Genomic DNA, 13,130 nt, shown 5'->3' with positions numbered 1-13,130 from the left:
GTGGACAAAATATTTAACAACAAGGGGTGGTGATGGACAGAGTTTCTGAATTAAGCAGAATACTCTCACCCAGTCAAGAGATCAGGGCTAGATCCAACACCGTTTTTAGCTCACTGCACCATCCCAGCTCAGAACCTGGCTATATGCAAATTAGTCTGTTCCTGTCCCAGTGCATGATGGGAACAGGGCAAACCAAACTACCAAGCCAATTCTTACACTGGGAAGGAAACAAGCTTCCGGGGACCGGTTTCTGGCATTTCAGCCTTCGTCGGCCCGGCTTGCTTAAATCCTGATGGTGCAATGAGCAAGGGACTCACATCTGAGTATACCCTTTCACGTTTAGGGTGGACAAAATATTTAACAACAAGGGGTGGTGATGGACAGAGTTTCTGAATTAAGCAGAATACTCTCACCCAGTCAAGAGATCAGGGCTAGATCCAACACCGTTTTTTAGCTCACTGCACCATCCCAGCTCAGAACCTGGCTATATGCAAATTAGTCTGTTCCTGTCCCAGTGCATGATCGGAACAGGGCAAACCAAACTACCAAGCCAATTCTTACACTGGGAAGGAAACAAGCTTCCGGGGACCGGTTTCTGGCATTTCAGCCGTCGTCGGCCCGGCTTGCTTGAATCCTGATGGTGCAATGAGCAAGGGACTCACATCTGAGTATACCCTTCCACGCTTAGGGTGGACAAAATATTTAACAACAAGGGGTGGTGATGGACAGAGTTTCTGAATTAAGCAGAATACTCTCACCCAGTCAAGAGATCAGGGCTAGATCCACCACCGTTTTTTAGCTCACTGCACCATCCCAGCTCAGAACCTGGCTATATGCAAATTAGTCTGTTCCTGTCCCAGTGCATGATGGGAACAGGGCAAACCAAACTACCAAGCCAATTCTTACACTGGGAAGAAAACAAGCTTCCGGGGACCGGTTTCCGGCATTTCAGCCGTCGTCGGGCCGGCTTGCTTGAATCCTGATGGTGCAATGAGCAAGGGACTCACATCTGAGTATACCCTTCCACGCTTAGGGTGGACAAAATATTTAACAACAAGGGGTGGTGATGGACAGAGTTTCTGAATTAAGCGGAATACTCTCACCCAGTCAAGAGATCAGGGCTAGATCCAACACCGTTTTTTAGCTCACTGCACCATCCCAGCTCAGAACCTGGCTATATGCAAATTAGTCAGTTCCTGTCCCAGTGCATGATGAGAACAGGGCAAACCAAACTACCAAGCCAATTCTTACACTGGGAAGGAAACAAGCTTCCGGGGACCGGTTTATGGCGTTTCAGCCGTCGTCGGCCCGGCTTGCTTGAATCCTGATGGTGCAATGAGCAAGGGACTCACATCTGAGTATACCCTTCCACGCTTAGGGTGGACAAAATATTTAACAACAAGGGGTGGTGATGGACAGAGTTTCTGAATTAAGCAGAATACTCTCACCCAGTCAAGAGATCAGGGCTAGATCCAACACCGTTTTTTAGCTCACTGCACCATCCCAGCTCAGAACCTGGCTATATGCAAATTAGTCTGTTCCTGTCCCAGTACAGGATGGGAACAGGGCAAACCAAACTACCAAGCCAATTCTTACACTGGGAAGGAAACAAGCTTCAGGGGACCGATTTCTGGCATTTCAGCCGTCGTCGGCCCGGCTTGCTTGAATCCTGATGGTGCAATGAGCAAGGGACTCACATCTGAGTATACCCTTCCACGTTTAGGGTGGACAAAATATTTAACAACAAGGGGTGGTGATGGACAGAGTTTCTGAATTAAGGAGAATACTCTCACCCAGTCAAGAGATCAGGGCTAGATCCAACACCGTTTTTTAGCTCACTGCACCATCCCAGCTCAGAACCTGGCTATATGCAAATTAGTCAGTTCCTGTCCCAGTGCATGATGGGAACAGGGCAAACCAAACTACCAAGCCAATTCTTACACTGGGAAGGAAACAAGCTTCCGGGGACCGGTTTATGGCGTTTCAGCCGTCGTCGGCCCGGGTTGCTTGAATCCTGATGGTGCAATGAGCAAGGGACTCACATCTGAGTATACCCTTCCACGCTTAGGGTGGACAAAATATTTAACAACAAGGGGTGGTGATGGACAGAGTTTCTGAATTAAGCAGAATACTCTCACCCAGTCAAGAGATCAGGGCTAGATCCAACACCATTTTTTAGCGCACTGCACCATCCCAGCTCAGAACCTGGCTATATGCAAATTAGTCTGTCCAGTCCCAGTGCATGATGGGAACAGGGCAAACCAAACTATCAAGCCAATCTTTACACTGGGAAGGAAACAAGCTTCCGGGGACCGGTTTCTGGCATTTCAGCCGTCGTCGGCCCGGCTAGCTTAAATCCTGATGGTGCAATTAGCAAGGGACTCACATCTGAGTATACCCTTCCACGCTTTGGGTGGACAAAATATTTAACAACAAGGGGTGGTGATGGACAGAGTTTCTGAATTAAGCAGAATACTCTCACCCAGTCAAGAGATCAGGGCTAGATCCAACACCGTTTTTTAGCTCACTGCACCATCCCAGCTCAGAACCTGGCTATATGCAAATTAGTCTGTTCCTGTCCCAGTGCATGATGGGAACAGGGCAAACCAAACTACCAAGCCAATTCTTACACTGGGAAGGAAACAAGCTTCCGGGGACCGGTTTCTGGCATTTCAGCCGTCGTCGGCCCGGCTTGCTTGAATCCTGATGGTGCAATGAGCAAGGGACTCACATCTGAGTATACCCTTCCACGCTTAGGGTGGACAAAATATTTAACAACAAGGGGTGGTGATGGACAGAGTTTCTGAATTAAGCAGAATACTCTCACCCAGTCAAGAGATCAGGGCTAGATCCAACACCGTTTTTTAGCTCACTGCACCATCCCAGCTCAGAACCTGGCTATATGCAAATTAGTCTGTTCCTGTCCCAGTGCATGATGGGAACAGGGCAAACCAAACTACCAAGCCAATTCTTACACTGGGAAGGAAACAAGCTTCCGGGGACCGGTTTCTGGCATTTCAGCCGTCGTCGGCCCGGCTTGCTTGAATCCTGATGGTGCAATGAGCAAGGGACTCACATCTGAGGATACCCTTCCACGCATTGGGTGGACAAAATATTTAACAACAAGGGGTGGTGATGGACAGAGTTTCTGAATTAAGCAGAATACTCTCACCCAGTCAAGAGATCAGGGCTAGATCCAACACCGTTTTTTAGCTCACTGCACCATCCCAGCTCAGAACCTGGCTATATGCAAATTAGTCTGTTCCTGTCCCAGTACATGATGGGAACAGGGCAAACCAAACTACCAAGCCAATTCTTACACTGGGAAGGAAACAAGCTTCCGGGGACCGGTTTCTGGCATTTCAGCCGTCGTAGGCCCGGCTTGCTTGAATCCTGATGGTGCAATAAGCAAGGGACTCACATCTGAGTATACCCTTCCACGCTTAGGGTGGACAAAATATTTAACAACAAGGGGTGGTGATGGACAGAGTTTCTGAATTAAGCAGAATACTCTCACCCAGTCAAGAGAGCAGGGCTATATCCAACACCGTTTTTTAGCTCACTGCACCATCCCAGCTCAGAACCTGGCTATATGCAAATTAGTCTGTTCCTGTCCCAGTGCATGATCGGAACAGGGCAAACCAAACTACCAAGCCAATTTTTACACTGGGAAGGAAACAAGCTTCCGGGGACTGGTTTCTGGCATTTCAGCCGTCGTCGGCCCGGCTTGCTTGAATCCTGATGGTGCAATGAGCAAGGGACTCACATCTGAGTATACCCTTCCACGCTTAGGGGGGACAAAATATTTAACAACAAGGGGTGGTGATGGACAGAGTTTCTGAATTAAGCAGAATACTCTCACCCAGTCAAGAGATCAGGGCTAGATCCAACACCGTTTTTTAGCTCACTGCACCATCCCAGCTCAGAACCTGGCTATATGCAAATTAGTCTGTTCCTGTCCCAGTGCATGATGGGAACAGGGCAAACCAAACTACCAAGCCAATTCTTACACTGGGAAGGAAACAAGCTTCCGGGGACCGGTTTCTGGCTTTTCAGCCATCGTCGGCCCGGCTTGCTTGAATCCTGATGGTGCAATGAGCAAGGGACTCACATCTGAGTATACCCTTCCACGCTTAGGGTGGACAAAATATTTAACAACAAGGGGTGGTGATGGACAGAGTTTCTGAATTAAGCAGAATACTCTCACCCAGTTAAGAGATCAGGGCTAGATCCAACACCGTTTTTTAGCGCACTGCACCATCCCAGCTCAGAACCTGGCTATATGCAAATGAGTCTGTTCCTGTCCCAGTGCATGATGGGAACAGGGCAAACCAAACTACCAAGCCAATTTTACACTGGGAAGGAAACAAGCTTCCGGGGACCGGTTTCTGGCGTTTAACCCTTCGTCGGCCCGGCTTGCTTAAATCCTGATGGTGCAATGAGCAAGGGACTCACATCTGAGTATACCCTTCCACGTTTAGGGTGGACAAAATATTTAACAACAAGGGGTGGTGATGGACAGAGTTTCTGAATTAAGCAGAATACTCTCACCCAGTCAAGAGATCAGGGCTAGACCCAACACCGTTTTTTAGCTCACTGCACCATCCCAGCTCAGAACCTGGCTATATGCAAATTAGTCTGTTCCTGTCCCAGTGCATGATGGGAACAGGGCAAACCAAACTACCAAGCCAATTCTTACACTGGGAAGGAAACAAGCTTCCGGGGACCGGTTTCCGGCATTTCAGCCGTCGTCGGGTCGGCTTGCTTGAATCCTGATGGTGCAATGAGCAAGGGACTCACATCTGTGTATACCCTTCCACGCTTAGGGTGGACAAAATATTTAACAACAAGGGGTGGTGATGGACAGAGTTTCTGAATTAAGCGGAATACTCTCACCCAGTCAAGAGATCAGGGCTAGATCCAACACCGTTTTTTAGCTCACTGCACCATCCCAGCTCAGAACCTGGCTATATGCAAATTAGTCAGTTCCTGTCCCAGTGCATGATGGGAACAGGGCAAACCAAACTACCAAGCCAATTCTTACACTGGGAAGGAAACAAGCTTCCGGGGACCGGTTTATGGCGTTTCAGCCGTCGTCGGCCCGGGTTGCTTGAATCCTGATGGTGCAATGAGCAAGGGACTCACATCTGAGTATACCCTTCCACGCTTAGGGTGGACAAAATATTTAACAACAAGGGGTGGTGATGGACAGAGTTTCTGAATTAAGCAGAATACTCTCACCCAGTCAAGAGATCAGGGCTAGATCCAACACAGTTTTTAGCGCACTGCACCATCCCAGCTCAGAACCTGGCTATATGCAAATTAGTCTGTTCCTGTCCCAGTGCATGATGGGAACAGGGCAAACCAAACTACCAAGCCAATTCTTACACTGGGAAGGAAACAAGCTTCCGGGGACCGGTTTCTGGCATTTCAGCCTTCGTCGGCCCGGCTTGCTTAAATCCTGATGGTGCAATGAGCAAGGGACTCACATCTGAGTATACCCTTCCACGTTTAGGGTGGACAAAATATTTAACAACAAGGGGTGGTGATGGACAGAGTTTCTGAATTAAGCAGAATACTCTCACCCAGTCAAGAGATCAGGGCTAGATCCAACACCGTTTTTTAGCTCACTGCACCATCCCAGTTCAGAACCTGGCTATATGCAAATTAGTCTGTTCCTGTCCCAGTGCATGATCGGAACAGGGCAAACCAAACTACCAAGCCAATTCTTACACTGGGAAGGAAACAAGCTTCCGGGGACCGGTTTCTGGCATTTCAGCCGTCGTCGGCCCGGCTTGCTTGAATCCTGATGGTGCAATGAGCAAGGGACTCACATCTGAGTATACCCTTCCACGCTTAGGGTGGACAAAATATTTAACAACAATGGGTGGTGATGGACAGAGTTTCTGAATTAAGCAGAATACTCTCACCCAGTCAAGAGATCAGGGCTAGATCCACCACCGTTTTTTAGCTCACTGCACCATCCCAGCTCAGAACCTGGCTATATGCAAATTAGTCTGTTCCTGTCCCAGTGCATGATGAGAACAGGGCAAACCAAACTACCAAGCCAATTCTTACACTGGGAAGAAAACAAGCTTCCGGGGACGGGTTTCCGGCATTTCAGCCGTCGTCGGGCCGGCTTGCTTGAATCCTGATGGTGCAATGAGCAAGGGACTCACATCTGAGTATACCCTTCCACGCTTAGGGTGGACAAAATATTCAACAACAAGGGGTGGTGATGGACAGAGTTTCTGAATTAAGCGGAATACTCTCACCCAGTCAAGAGATCAGGGCTAGATCCAACACCGTTTTTTAGCTCACTGCACCATCCCAGCTCAGAACCTGGCTATATGCAAATTAGTCAGTTCCTGTCCCAGTGCATGATGAGAACAGGGCAAACCAAACTACCAAGCCAATTCTTACACTGGGAAGGAAACAAGCTTCCGGGGACCGGTTTATGGCGTTTCAGCCGTCGTCGGCCCGGCTTGCTTGAATCCTGATGGTGCAATGAGCAAGGGACTCACATCTGAGTATACCCTTCCACGCTTAGGGTGGACAAAATATTTACCAACAAGGGGTGGTGATGGACAGAGTTTCTGAATTAAGCAGAATACTCTCACCCAGTCAAGAGATCAGGGCTAGATCCAACACCGTTTTTTAGCTCACTGCACCATCCCAGCTCAGAACCTGGCTATATGCAAATTAGTCTGTCCCTGTCCCAGTACAGGATGGGAACAGGGCAAACCAAACTACCAAGCCAATTCTTACACTGGGAAGGAAACAAGCTTCCGGGGACCGGTTTATGGCGTTTCAGCCGTCGTCGGCCCGGCTTGCTTGAATCCTGATGGTGCAATGAGCAAGGGACTCACATCTGAGTATACCCTTCCACGCTTAGGGTGGACAAAATATTTACCAACAAGGGGTGGTGATGGACAGAGTTTCTGAATTAAGCAGAATACTCTCACCCAGTCAAGAGATCAGGGCTAGATCCAACACCGTTTTTTAGCTCACTGCACCATCCCAGCTCAGAACCTGGCTATATGCAAATTAGTCTGTTCCTGTCCCAGTACAGGATGGGAACAGGGCAAACCAAACTACCAAGCCAATTCTTACACTGGGAAGGAAACAAGCTTCAGGGGACCGATTTCTGGCATTTCAGCCGTCGTCGGCCCGGCTTGCTTGAATCCTGATGGTGCAATGAGCAAGGGACTCACATCTGAGTATACCCTTCCACGTTTAGGGTGGACAAAATATTTAACAACAAGGGGTGGTGATGGACAGAGTTTCTGAATTAAGGAGAATACTCTCACCCAGTCAAGAGATCAGGGCTAGATCCAACACCGTTTTTTAGCTCACTGCACCATCCCAGCTCAGAACCTGGCTATATGCAAATTAGTCAGTTCCTGTCCCAGTGCATGATGGGAACAGGGCAAACCAAACTACCAAGCCAATTCTTACACTGGGAAGGAAACAAGCTTCCGGGGACCGGTTTATGGCGTTTCAGCCGTCGTCGGCCCGGGTTGCTTGAATCCTGATGGTGCAATGAGCAAGGGACTCACATCTGAGTATACCCTTCCACGCTTAGGGTGGACAAAATATTTAACAACAAGGGGTGGTGATGGACAGAGTTTCTGAATTAAGCAGAATACTCTCACCCAGTCAAGAGATCAGGGCTAGATCCAACACCATTTTTTAGCGCACTGCACCATCCCAGCTCAGAACCTGGCTATATGCAAATTAGTCTGTCCAGTCCCAGTGCATGATGGGAACAGGGCAAACCAAACTATCAAGCCAATTCTTACACTGGGAAGGAAACAAGCTTCCGGGGACCGGTTTCTGGCATTTCAGCCGTCGTCGGCCCGGCTAGCTTAAATCCTGATGGTGCAATTAGCAAGGGACTCACATCTGAGTATACCCTTCCACGCTTTGGGTGGACAAAATATTTAACAACAAGGGGTGGTGATGGACAGAGTTTCTGAATTAAGCAGAATACTCTCACCCAGTCAAGAGATCAGGGCTAGATCCAACACCGTTTTTTAGCTCACTGCACCATCCCAGCTCAGAACCTGGCTATATGCAAATTAGTCTGTTCCTGTCCCAGTGCATGATGGGAACAGGGCAAACCAAACTACCAAGCCAATTCTTACACTGGGAAGGAAACAAGCTTCCGGGGACCGGTTTCTGGCATTTCAGCCGTCGTCGGCCCGGCTTGCTTGAATCCTGATGGTGCAATGAGCAAGGGACTCACATCTGAGTATACCCTTCCACGCTTAGGGTGGACAAAATATTTAACAACAAGGGGTGGTGATGGACAGAGTTTCTGAATTAAGCAGAATACTCTCACCCAGTCAAGAGATCAGGGCTAGATCCAACACCGTTTTTTAGCTCACTGCACCATCCCAGCTCAGAACCTGGCTATATGCAAATTAGTCTGTTCCTGTCCCAGTGCATGATGGGAACAGGGCAAACCAAACTACCAAGCCAATTCTTACACTGGGAAGGAAACAAGCTTCCGGGGACCGGTTTCTGGCATTTCAGCCGTCGTCGGCCCGGCTTGCTTGAATCCTGATGGTGCAATGAGCAAGGGACTCACATCTGAGGATACCCTTCCACGCATTGGGTGGACAAAATATTTAACAACAAGGGGTGGTGATGGACAGAGTTTCTGAATTAAGCAGAATACTCTCACCCAGTCAAGAGATCAGGGCTAGATCCAACACCGTTTTTTAGCTCACTGCACCATCCCAGCTCAGAACCTGGCTATATGCAAATTAGTCTGTTCCTGTCCCAGTACATGATGGGAACAGGGCAAACCAAACTACCAAGCCAATTCTTACACTGGGAAGGAAACAAGCTTCCGGGGACCGGTTTCTGGCATTTCAGCCGTCGTAGGCCCGGCTTGCTTGAATCCTGATGGTGCAATAAGCAAGGGACTCACATCTGAGTATACCCTTCCACGCTTAGGGTGGACAAAATATTTAACAACAAGGGGTGGTGATGGACAGAGTTTCTGAATTAAGCAGAATACTCTCACCCAGTCAAGAGAGCAGGGCTATATCCAACACCGTTTTTTAGCTCACTGCACCATCCCAGCTCAGAACCTGGCTATATGCAAATTAGTCTGTTCCTGTCCCAGTGCATGATCGGAACAGGGCAAACCAAACTACCAAGCCAATTTTTACACTGGGAAGGAAACAAGCTTCCGGGGACTGGTTTCTGGCATTTCAGCCGTCGTCGGCCCGGCTTGCTTGAATCCTGATGGTGCAATGAGCAAGGGACTCACATCTGAGTATACCCTTCCACGCTTAGGTTGGACAAAATATTTAACAACAAGGGGTGGTGATGGACAGAGTTTCTGAATTAAGCAGAATACTCTCACCCAGTCAAGAGATCAGGGCTAGATCCAACACCGTTTTTTAGCTCACTGCACCATCCCAGCTCAGAACCTGGCTATATGCAAATTAGTCTGTTCCTGTCCCAGTGCATGATGGGAACAGGGCAAACCAAACTACCAAGCCAATTCTTACACTGGGAAGGAAACAAGCTTCCGGGGACCGGTTTCTGGCTTTTCAGCCATCGTCGGCCCGGCTTGCTTGAATCCTGATGGTGCAATGAGCAAGGGACTCACATCTGAGTATACCCTTCCACGCTTAGGGTGGACAAAATATTTAACAACAAGGGGTGGTGATGGACAGAGTTTCTGAATTAAGCAGAATACTCTCACCCAGTTAAGAGATCAGGGCTAGATCCAACACCGTTTTTTAGCGCACTGCACCATCCCAGCTCAGAACCTGGCTATATGCAAATGAGTCTGTTCCTGTCCCAGTGCATGATGGGAACAGGGCAAACCAAACTACCAAGCCAATTTTACACTGGGAAGGAAACAAGCTTCCGGGGACCGGTTTCTGGCGTTTAACCCTTCGTCGGCCCGGCTTGCTTAAATCCTGATGGTGCAATGAGCAAGGGACTCACATCTGAGTATACCCTTCCACGTTTAGGGTGGACAAAATATTTAACAACAAGGGGTGGTGATGGACAGAGTTTCTGAATTAAGCAGAATACTCTCACCCAGTCAAGAGATCAGGGCTAGACCCAACACCGTTTTTTAGCTCACTGCACCATCCCAGCTCAGAACCTGGCTATATGCAAATTAGTCTGTTCCTGTCCCAGTGCATGATGGGAACAGGGCAAACCAAACTACCAAGCCAATTCTTACACTGGGAAGGAAACAAGCTTCCGGGGACCGGTTTCCGGCATTTCAGCCGTCGTCGGGTCGGCTTGCTTGAATCCTGATGGTGCAATGAGCAAGGGACTCACATCTGTGTATACCCTTCCACGCTTAGGGTGGACAAAATATTTAACAACAAGGGGTGGTGATGGACAGAGTTTCTGAATTAAGCGGAATACTCTCACCCAGTCAAGAGATCAGGGCTAGATCCAACACCGTTTTTTAGCTCACTGCACCATCCCAGCTCAGAACCTGGCTATATGCAAATTAGTCAGTTCCTGTCCCAGTGCATGATGGGAACAGGGCAAACCAAACTACCAAGCCAATTCTTACACTGGGAAGGAAACAAGCTTCCGGGGACCGGTTTATGGCGTTTCAGCCGTCGTCGGCCCGGGTTGCTTGAATCCTGATGGTGCAATGAGCAAGGGACTCACATCTGAGTATACCCTTCCACGCTTAGGGTGGACAAAATATTTAACAACAAGGGGTGGTGATGGACAGAGTTTCTGAATTAAGCAGAATACTCTCACCCAGTCAAGAGATCAGGGCTAGATCCAACACAGTTTTTAGCGCACTGCACCATCCCAGCTCAGAACCTGGCTATATGCAAATTAGTCTGTTCCTGTCCCAGTGCATGATGGGAACAGGGCAAACCAAACTACCAAGCCAATTCTTACACTGGGAAGGAAACAAGCTTCCGGGGACCGGTTTCTGGCATTTCAGCCGTCGTCGGCCCGGCTTGCTTGAATCCTGATGGTGCAATGAGCAAGGGACTCACATCTGAGTATACCCTTCCACGCTTAGGGTGGACAAAATATTTAACAACAATGGGTGGTGATGGACAGAGTTTCTGAATTAAGCAGAATACTCTCACCCAGTCAAGAGATCAGGGCTAGATCCACCACCGTTTTTTAGCTCACTGCACCATCCCAGCTCAGAACCTGGCTATATGCAAATTAGTCTGTTCCTGTCCCAGTGCATGATGAGAACAGGGCAAACCAAACTACCAAGCCAATTCTTACACTGGGAAGAAAACAAGCTTCCGGGGACGGGTTTCCGGCATTTCAGCCGTCGTCGGGCCGGCTTGCTTGAATCCTGATGGTGCAATGAGCAAGGGACTCACATCTGAGTATACCCTTCCACGCTTAGGGTGGACAAAATATTCAACAACAAGGGGTGGTGATGGACAGAGTTTCTGAATTAAGCGGAATACTCTCACCCAGTCAAGAGATCAGGGCTAGATCCAACACCGTTTTTTAGCTCACTGCACCATCCCAGCTCAGAACCTGGCTATATGCAAATTAGTCAGTTCCTGTCCCAGTGCATGATGAGAACAGGGCAAACCAAACTACCAAGCCAATTCTTACACTGGGAAGGAAACAAGCTTCCGGGGACCGGTTTATGGCGTTTCAGCCGTCGTCGGCCCGGCTTGCTTGAATCCTGATGGTGCAATGAGCAAGGGACTCACATCTGAGTATACCCTTCCACGCTTAGGGTGGACAAAATATTTACCAACAAGGGGTGGTGATGGACAGAGTTTCTGAATTAAGCAGAATACTCTCACCCAGTCAAGAGATCAGGGCTAGATCCAACACCGTTTTTTAGCTCACTGCACCATCCCAGCTCAGAACCTGGCTATATGCAAATTAGTCTGTCCCTGTCCCAGTACAGGATGGGAACAGGGCAAACCAAACTACCAAGCCAATTCTTACACTGGGAAGGAAACAAGCTTCAGGGGACCGATTTCTGGCATTTCAGCCGTCGTCGGCCCGGCTTGCTTGAATCCTGATGGTGCAATGAGCAAGGGACTCACATCTGAGTATACCCTTCCACGTTTAGGGTGGACAAAATATTTAACAACAAGGGGTGGTGATGGACAGAGTTTCTGAATTAAGCAGAATACTCTCACCCAGTCAAGAGATCAGGGCTAGATCCAACACCGTTTTTTAGCTCACTGCACCATCCCAGCTCAGAACCTGGCTATATGCAAATTAGTCTGTTCCTGTCCCAGTGCATGATGGGAACAGGGCAAACCAAACTACCAAGCCAATTTTACACTGGGAAGGAAACAAGCTTCCGGGGACCGGTTTCTGGCATTTAACCCTTCGTCGGCCCGGCTTGCTTAAATCCTGATGATGCAATGAGCAAGGGACTCACATCTGAGTATACCCTTCCACGTTTAGGGTGGACAAAATATTTAACAACAAGGGGTGGTGATGGACAGAGTTTCTGAATTAAGCGGAATACTCTCACCCAGTCAAGAGATCAGGGCTAGATCCAACACCGTTTTTTAGCTCACTGCACCATCCCAGCTTAGAACCTGGCTATATGCAAATTAGTCTGTTCCTGTCCCAGTGCATGATGGGAACAGGGCAAACCAAACTACCAAGCCAATTCTTACACTGGGAAGGAAACAAGCTTCCGGGGACCGGTTTCCGGCATTTCAGCCGTCGTCGGGTCGGCTTGCTTGAATCCTGATGGTGCAATGAGCAAGGGACTCACATCTGAGTATACCCTTCCACGCTTAGGGTGGACAAAATATTTAACAACAAGGGGTGGTGATGGACAGAGTTTCTGAATTAAGCGGAATACTCTCACCCAGTCAAGAGATCAGGGCTAGATCCAACACCGTTTTTTAGCTCACTGCACCATCCCAGCTCAGAACCTGGCTATATGCAAATTAGTCAGTTCCTGTCCCAGTGCATGATGGGAACAGGGCAAACCAAACTACCAAGCCAATTCTTACACTGGGAAGGAAACAAGCTTCCGGGGACCGGTTTATGGCGTTTCAGCCGTCGTCGGCCCGGGTTGCTTGAATCCTGATGGTGCAATGAGCAAGGGACTCACATCTGAGTATACCCTTCCACGCTTAGGGTGGACAAAATATTTAACAACAAGGGGT

This window comes from Lissotriton vulgaris, chromosome 8, assembly GCF_964263255.1.
Source record: "Lissotriton vulgaris chromosome 8, aLisVul1.2, whole genome shotgun sequence".
Classification (NCBI taxonomy): Eukaryota; Metazoa; Chordata; class Amphibia; order Caudata; family Salamandridae; genus Lissotriton; species Lissotriton vulgaris.
Note: the sequence above shows the minus strand (reverse complement) of the source record.